The sequence below is a fragment of the Centrocercus urophasianus genome, unplaced genomic scaffold (assembly GCF_019232065.1).
Source record: "Centrocercus urophasianus isolate 14NV4802_14NV808 unplaced genomic scaffold, USGS_Curo_1.0 seq_23, whole genome shotgun sequence".
NCBI lineage: Eukaryota > Metazoa > Chordata > Aves > Galliformes > Phasianidae > Centrocercus > Centrocercus urophasianus.
The window spans coordinates 7,285,056-7,293,239 of NW_024884789.1; positions in this window are offsets into that span (position 1 = coordinate 7,285,056).

Sequence of the window (8,184 nt, forward strand, 5' to 3'; positions counted from 1 at the left end):
AATAGAAGAAAAAAAGAAGGAAAAAAATAAAAATATGATGGTTCTTAATTCTTCCAATTCAACTCAACCTGGGCAAAAATTTCTGGGATGGGGTAGCATGGCTCTGCTCAGCTCCTCTCCTGTCAAGTGCTTGCTGCAAACAGGGCTGCAAGAAGTACTCGAGGAAAAATCATGAGAACCCTTCTTCTATATTGCACATTCTGTGAGGTTATAAATCACTCTTGACTCTCTCAATAATCGATTAATGAAAAGCTTGTTGTATTCATTCTGAATACAAGTAATCCTTGAATATGGGGACAGTGAGCAGTACTTGAGGAGACAGGTTTTGTTTTTTTCACCATCTACAGCATCAGAACACAGGCAGAGGCTGATATTTCTTCATTAGTGGAGCATTTAGGATTCTGAAGGGAGTGATCAGATAAGGCTATGAATACGTCACCGCTACTGAAAGAAATCCATGTTAATACCTTGGCAATTTGGGTGCAAATACTGCACTTCCAGCCCCTTGATCTCTTGCAGGGCTGAAGGGTGAAGCTCAGTGCTCAGCTTCTCAGCTCTCAGCAGACACCTTTAGCAGCAAGGTGTGACACTTGTGGCCATAATTCGGGATGTAGCTGTTGAAGCTGCCCCAAGCCTGTTGACCTCAATGTCAGACACGTTTTCTATTCAGTAGTATGCTGTGCAGGGTGTGATTCCAAGTGCTGGATGTTTAGTAGCTGTGACAGTTGCTATGTTTTAATATGTGTATATATGTGTGTGTGTGTGTGTATGTATATATGTGCATTTATAAGGTTAGACCAGAGTACATAGCTCTACCTTCCCAAGCTCTACTGTTCAGCTCTGAGCACTGTAAGAAGTCAGCTTTAGGTCTCTTACCTGCATTGTAGTGCTCTGATTCTCATTATCCACACTAGGCAGTGCCTTCCTTTATCCTACCAGATCTCATCCACGTTTTGTAGTTATAAGCAAATACCTTTAACATAATGTGTCTCCATTCTTCTTTCCACCTGCTCTGTCCCCTCAGTGCTGCATATTGTGCACTCTTGCTGCGTCCTTCTTTTCCTCTTGCCTGTATGTTCTTTCTCTTTTATACATGATAAATGTTGACAATACCATTGAAATAGAAACCTGCCTGACTTGGAAGCTCAAATTCAAACCCTCTCTTTGCTTGCTGGCATAGCAAGGGACTTCAGGTACTTTAATTTAAATCTGTGCTCTGTGGATTTGACTCCACATCCTCACCTAACCTGAAAAGGCTTATTTTCCAGCACAGATGGGAAGTGAGTTGACAGTTTCTCATAAAATTGACTGGTAAGAGATGATGGTATCTCATCTTGTTTCAAACAAAACTAAGCCAAAATGACAGCTCCTTGGAACTGTTTGTGTTGCATCTGCTTTGCCAGAGCTGTTCCAGTTCCAGGTGAATTTGGGAACTGTGAGCTCTTCTAAGACAGCCAGGCTTTGTCTGGAGGAACAGTGAGTTTTTGAGAAAGTTCTTACGGATTTGTTCTGTTTTTCTTCCCTTTCTGATGTCCAAATCAGGACTTTGCGCGTGTGTGTGTGTGTGGCATTGAGCTTCATTGCAAAAGAGCTGCACAGTTCACTTCTAACATTCCAGCTGTCCTGCACAGCCCTGATGTAAGGGAGGGTTTGATCACTTCTGCTCCACTCCATTTTCCTACAGATTGGGATATGCAATCTGACTTTCTTTCCAGTTGCCGTTGGCTGTCGCTGAAGTCCCGGCTCGGTTTGCCCAGTGGAGTGCTGCCACCTAGTCGCAGCCGTCTTGGCTGCAGGCTCAGCTCCTCGTCCCTCTTGGGTGCCCACAACCAAGGCAGCGCTCTGGGATTCTCTGCAGCACAGAGACGCAGCGCTGCAGCGATGAGACTCCTGAGGATCCTAGATCTCAAATTGTGTGGCAACTAAAAGGCTTGGAGCCAGTTTGTGTGCTGTGTATCTCAGGGGATGCTGACAGAGCACACAAGATGAGCTCCGGGGTGGAAAGGAGGGCGCAGATATATTTGCATCTGTTTGGCCAGCTGAGATATTCTAGGCCAGTTGGAAAGCAGGAGCAGTCCCCAGCAGACACGAACCAAGGAGCCTTCTGCTGAGCTGCAGGGCTGTGCAGAATAGCCCTGGTGTGCTGAGCAATACAGCACAAGCTCTCTCCCATTCCCCAAATACCACACAGCAATTTGGCTGTGTTATTCAGGGTCCAACCAGTGCCCTGTGACTTCCTCTGGTAACTCAGCTCAGAACTTGGCTTCTTGTGGATCCAAGCCTCTCTCATCATCATGAGTCAAGGAAGCAGCCAAGCACACCGCTCCACCGCTCGTGTGCCACGTGTCATCGTGCGCATGTGCATGGACACGTGTTTTGCTCGAAGTTCTCACAAGCCTTTCCAAATGTTTATCCGGGATTAGGATAATTTGAACAAGGAGTCATAGACTGTTGGCAGCGAGCCATGGAAAAGTAAGGCTACCTTACCTTCAAAAATATGGCTTACTTCTTACTTACCTTCAGCCAGTTTTGGTTGAAGCTTAACAAGACCTTGCAGACCCCAGTGGAAAATTTCAGGCTGAATCCAGCTTCATTGCTGAAAATACTTGTTCCTAGATGTGGAAAAAGGAAAAAAGAAAAAAAAAAGGAAAAAAAAATCTGTTTGTAAATATCCATGAAATAAGTCATGTCAGTATGCTCATAGCTCAACATGATAGCCAAGATTTTGTGATCTCCACTGCCATAAGGCAAGAGTGCTCTTGACTTTTGGCTCATTCCATTATAGAGTCCAGTGTCAACATGTGCAAGGTCCATTTGTATTTTAATGTGCAGTTTTCATTTTGATCTGAATCTCTGGATGCAATGCTATCAGGAGAGACAGGCATTCAACATCAGCTGCATCAGTGCTTTAAAGATACTCTAAGTTGTGGTGACATTTAAAATGTGGTGGCACACATCTGAGACAGCTGTGGCCTCAGCCCTCCAGGAGTATGCTTGCTTCCACGCTTCTCCCTCATTTAGATCAAGTCTGCATCTGCTCCTGATAATACCAGAAACCTCTGCACTGGCTGAAGGGTTGGTGATTCATAGATTAAATATGTTGCCTTTAGAAGGTAGTGTATCTTTCAAACAAATCACTTTAGCCCCTTTTCATGATATCTGTTCATTATTGTATAAAAGAGAGTTGTAGCAGCACTGGTATTTCTATACCATAAATCACCCTTCAGGGAGGTTCGTAACTCACCGTTAGTTTGTTTTACATGCAGGGTCCACTCTGAGAGTGCATTTATTTTTATTCCCCTTTCAGATTGTCTGGAATTATTTTAAATTTTAAAAAAATTCAACAGTGTGCAGATATTTTTGTCTGTTATAATCAATCTGGATTTGCTTTGATTAGGAATTATGTTTAGGACATGAATGTGTAACATGAATTTAGCAAGTTTCATATGCTCAAAAATAAATATTCATGTTAAAACACATTTCTGAACCCTAATTCAGTAATTTTTTACCTCCTCAATTGTGTATTTGCATGAAATTGTTGCGGTGCTTAGAGCCTAGGCTTTATCACATTTCTGGACTCTTTCTTTAAGTCCTTCACCTAACATAGCAGGAAGGCTCAGACTACACTGCAGTTTGGTAAGACTTTCAAAGAGTCTAAAATATGGTATTAAATTAATTCCGTCCACTTACAGCCTAAGATATGGGACTGTTTATTGTAGAATAAAATGTCCTGCATTGGCCCAGGAAGAGCTCAGAAACCTAATGTCCCACTGTGTCAGTATATCGAGCTCTTGGTCCATGCAGGGAGCTGAAGCTGCAAGTGTGTTAGTCATGATGCTGATAATGGAGCCTGCTCACACCCCCAAATGATGGGGTCTTTAGAAAGATGAGCTCTTCTGCACACTTTCGGTTAATCTCAATGCAAAGTATTTGCTGTTTGTGCTGAATGTTCTGGACAGTAAAGCAATACCTGGGTGCCCCAACTGGAAGCCTGGATTGCCTTGTGCTGGCTGTTTGACTGCTGAAACTCAGGAGGAGTCTCCTGCCTCGGCTCATGAGTGCTGGGAGAAGTGCTGAGCCTACTCAAAGCACCAGGCTGGCTTCCCAAAGAAGCAGATGCAGGACTGTGGTCATCTTTGTTGCAATCACATTTAATCAGTGAGGCATTTCAACGGCTATCAGTAGCACGAGCAACTGAACTCTGCACCAGCAGTCCAGCATACGTCATTTGGAGTTTTCACAGTAAAACCCCCAGAACACCCGTTCATCCTTAGTAGACTTGCCTTTGTGTCAATTTGGGACTGGATTCTTGGCATGCCAGGGAATTATGCATCGTAATGACTTAATCAAGGGCTTTCGTAGTTTATTCTAGAGCAGAGAAACCTTTTAAAGCCCAAATGCAGATGGAAGCTTGGACCCAGCAGCGAGTGCTTTGCTCATGAAATCAGAGGAGCACTGCACAGACTGACCCCTGTGCCTCAGCAAAGCTCTATTGATTTCAGTAACTTCATCTGTGCAGAGACGTGAATCTACCTACGGGAAGCTAAATGAAGCCTGAAGTTATTGATTTTCAAGGGGAAGGAACTTTATTTAAAAGATCTCTTCCTTTATTTTTTTTTTAATTATTCCTGATTTTGAAATATGACATCACAGCAGACTAACAATACAAAAGAGTGACAGCAAATAAAACAGGCAGTTTCACATGGTTTATTGCAGCAAGGCCAGAGAGAACGGGACTGAGTTAGACAAGGCTGTTAATTGCTCTTTGTGCTGGATAACTGTTAATCTCTCTCTGAGCAATGCGTATCCAGTGGCCAATGCTCAAGCAATGTAAACGGTAGCAGCATCCTTGCTTATCCTTTCCCTTAATCTCCTTCTGGAGGCTTGACAATAAGCAGCCAGTCCCAATCTATTTTGCAACTTTGAACTCAGATCCAAAAAGCCCCCATCAAAAGTAATTAGTTTGCTTTACATTCATTCACCCTTTATATTCTTGAGTTAATAAATGGCTCTTACAACTCAAAGGGGAGTTCATTTTTCTGGCTGCCTATGAGGGACTGAGGAACTGTTGTCTCTGGTCAGCACAGCTCAGTTGTTAGCTGAATGCCTTGGCAGGGACCAGCAATCTCCACAAAAGGTAGCAAACCACAAAACGTACAGCCTTTGTACTCTGTAGAAAAGCTGGTGTTTGTATGGTCTAGCAGAGCCCTTTAGCTCTTTTAATTTCTGTTTCCCCATCTGCGAGAGGCTTGCTCCAAAAGATTCGTTGATTCAGCAAATATTTCCAACTTATGGCACAGCTTTGACCTTGAGAAAGCAACTAGCCTCCCTGTGAGTCACTTCCCTACTTCTAACATAGAGGAAATTAGAGAATTGCAGTCAGGTGGCTGCCTTTTGCCTGTATTTAGCAGCCTTTCCAGGAAGGTGGGTTGGGTTTGTTGGCAGTGAGTTTGTAGGCATGTATTCAGTAGAGCTGTAGCAGGTAAGAGCTGACTCAGTGCTGTATCATTCTAGCTCTTTGCTAGCTGTGTGTGAATCAGGGCCCTAATTTTTTTTTTTTCTGTTCCTTGTCTGAAGTCAGTGATGCTGTTTAGTTGTGTCTCACTGAGATCCTGATCTCTGCTGACAAAGCTCATGATATTTTTAATAACATAGCCTAATGTTGTATGCTGTAGGTTGAGCTGTTGGGTTGGGTATCTATGTAGCTGTTTGCTTATTGGATCCCATTCTTCTCCTTTGTGGCACTGTGGATAGCTGATGAATCTTCCTTAAAAGTGCCAGAGCTGCAGAACTTGTAATTCTCCAGACATGTTTTAGAGAAGTTACCGAAGTCTGAGTGCTGGTTATGCAATCTGAAGGATGGTTTGATCCAGTCCATCTCTTCCAATTACTTTTTTTTTTTTTTTACAGTAAGCTTTGCTGGCTGTAAGATTATTCTGTTAAACTGCTGCTGGTGTCTGAGTCAATTTATTTTCCTACATGTTTATCTTTGATATGAGCTCCTTGCTCCTGAAAACATTCTTCCTTTTTAACTGTTGTATAGAAGCTACTCTTCCAAGAGAGTCAGTTTGAGAGGGTTCCTATTCAGTCATGGGAAGATTCTTTACTAAGTGCTTAGTGTACTAAATTAACTTGTGTGGTTCTCCAAAGTAGTTTAAAATGGCAGATTTCATGAAAGGGTGAAATCTCATTTTTAAGTGAAGAAATAGTTCTGTCAGTATGTAATGTGCAAATGGAAAATTGGAAGTAATTGCAATAGCGATAAACCGCATTTATAGTTAATTAACTTGTAATCTAATAGAAGCTAATATCTCTTAGATGGTAGAAGCACAACATGCTTGCATCATGTAGCCCAGTTTTCTGTTACTGGCATCCAGCTGGATGCCCAACAAAGAAAATACTGGGTTTTATTGTATTGCCTTGCCAAGCAAGGCTGTCTGCATTAACTGTGGCCTCTGAAATCAGTAGGAGATCTAGGTACATTGAGTCTCATGCTATTATATCTCTTCAAGAAACTGATGTTTTCATCCTAAAACATCATCTCGAGTGTTTTTCTTCTCTTCTGCAGATTCAAGTCCTGGCCTTGCAGCCTCTTGTACATGTTTTACTGTCAGTATGTCCTCCTGAGAGGAGAGAGGCAGGGCCTCTAAAGATGCTCTTTCCATCCTAAAAAGCTGTGAATACTTCCATTGTCTTCTGAGGAAACAGCAGGACAGCAAAGTCTGAAATAGGGCTTAGGTTCAGCAGACCTCTTCCCTGACTTTTGGTAACGCTAACAAGATAGGAGTGCTGAGGCAAATGTTTACAACCCCAATAATACACTGCAAGTGGTGTTCTGCTGTGACAAGTGACTCAGTAAAAATGTCACTTCCAAGCTGCAGGATTATTGGCTTTCAGTGAGGCCAGACCAAATGCGCTCAGTTTACAAGCAGAAGTACAAGATTTATTTATTAGCCACCAGCCGTAAAAAGGGGTTGTACTCCCACTCTGCCCTATACCATGTGTTGTCATCTCTCTGAAGTAGTGCTGCAGTTATGGCTTGGTTGTGTTTTGCTTCTACTTTGCGTTTACATCAACCATGTTGCAACTGGGTGTGAATAAAGTCCAGATAGATTCCTTCTGATAAGTATTTATTTTTAAAAGTGTATACTTGAAACAGACTGTCTAGTCTGCCCTATTTGCTAATACAAACCACAGAATTTCAATTAGTGCCTCCTTATGTATAGCTCATAATTTCCAGCTAAGACAGTTCTACTAGCTAGATGAATCCCCCACAGCTTTACAATTTCATTCCTTTTAATGGTTTCACAGAGCTAACAATGCAGAATGGGGGCTCTGATTCATGCCTGTTGATGCCTTGTAAAACTGCTGTGGTTCCTATTCTCTCCCTTCTCTCTCTTCTTCCATCCTGTCCCTACTGTGGAGATAGCTCAACTTCTTGTGAAGCCGAATCTGAACTGCTCCAGCTTGATAGATCAAGGTGGACAACATCAGTTTAAACTCTTCTTGATATCCTGAGTATAGGTGATACTTGCATGTGATTTTTTTGGAGCTGTCTGAATGGTGGTGCAGTGGGATTAGAGGCAGGGATGTTGTAATCCATCTTCACACCTTGAAATACCTGTTTAGTACTGACTGAAAGCTTGTCCTCTGCTGCTGATGCCAGGGTATGTTTTGCAGCAGGTTCAGTTGTTAAACAACCAAAATGATAAACAAGAAGTTAACTGTTAAAGCTCAGCACCTGCAGTGGTGTTATCTGTCAACGTTCCTGCACTGTGTGCATGTTAGGATGTGGTGCCAAGGTGTCTGTAATAGTTTACAAAGACTAATGCTGAAGTCTCTCCAATCGCCACCCTTTAATGAAGTTTGGGATTTTGGTGCCTTCCAATGTATTTAAACTAGAAAGGATGCTGAGTCAGTGCAGGCTGACTTGTTATTGTGGGGGAATTATTGCAACAGTCACTGTTGCCTCTTAAGGAATTTGTACAAATTTATTTTGAGGAGAGCAGTTGGGTTATCAGCTTACAAAGGGCAGATCAATACCAATCAGTTCCAGTTATTATGTTGCTTTTAATTTGGCACATTCCCTTTTTGTCATACAGCATTACAGGGTTTCTTCTGGTTAGAGGAATCTGAAGCAAGGGAGTATTGACTTTTGACTGATTAAAATCTGTAAAGCTTTAC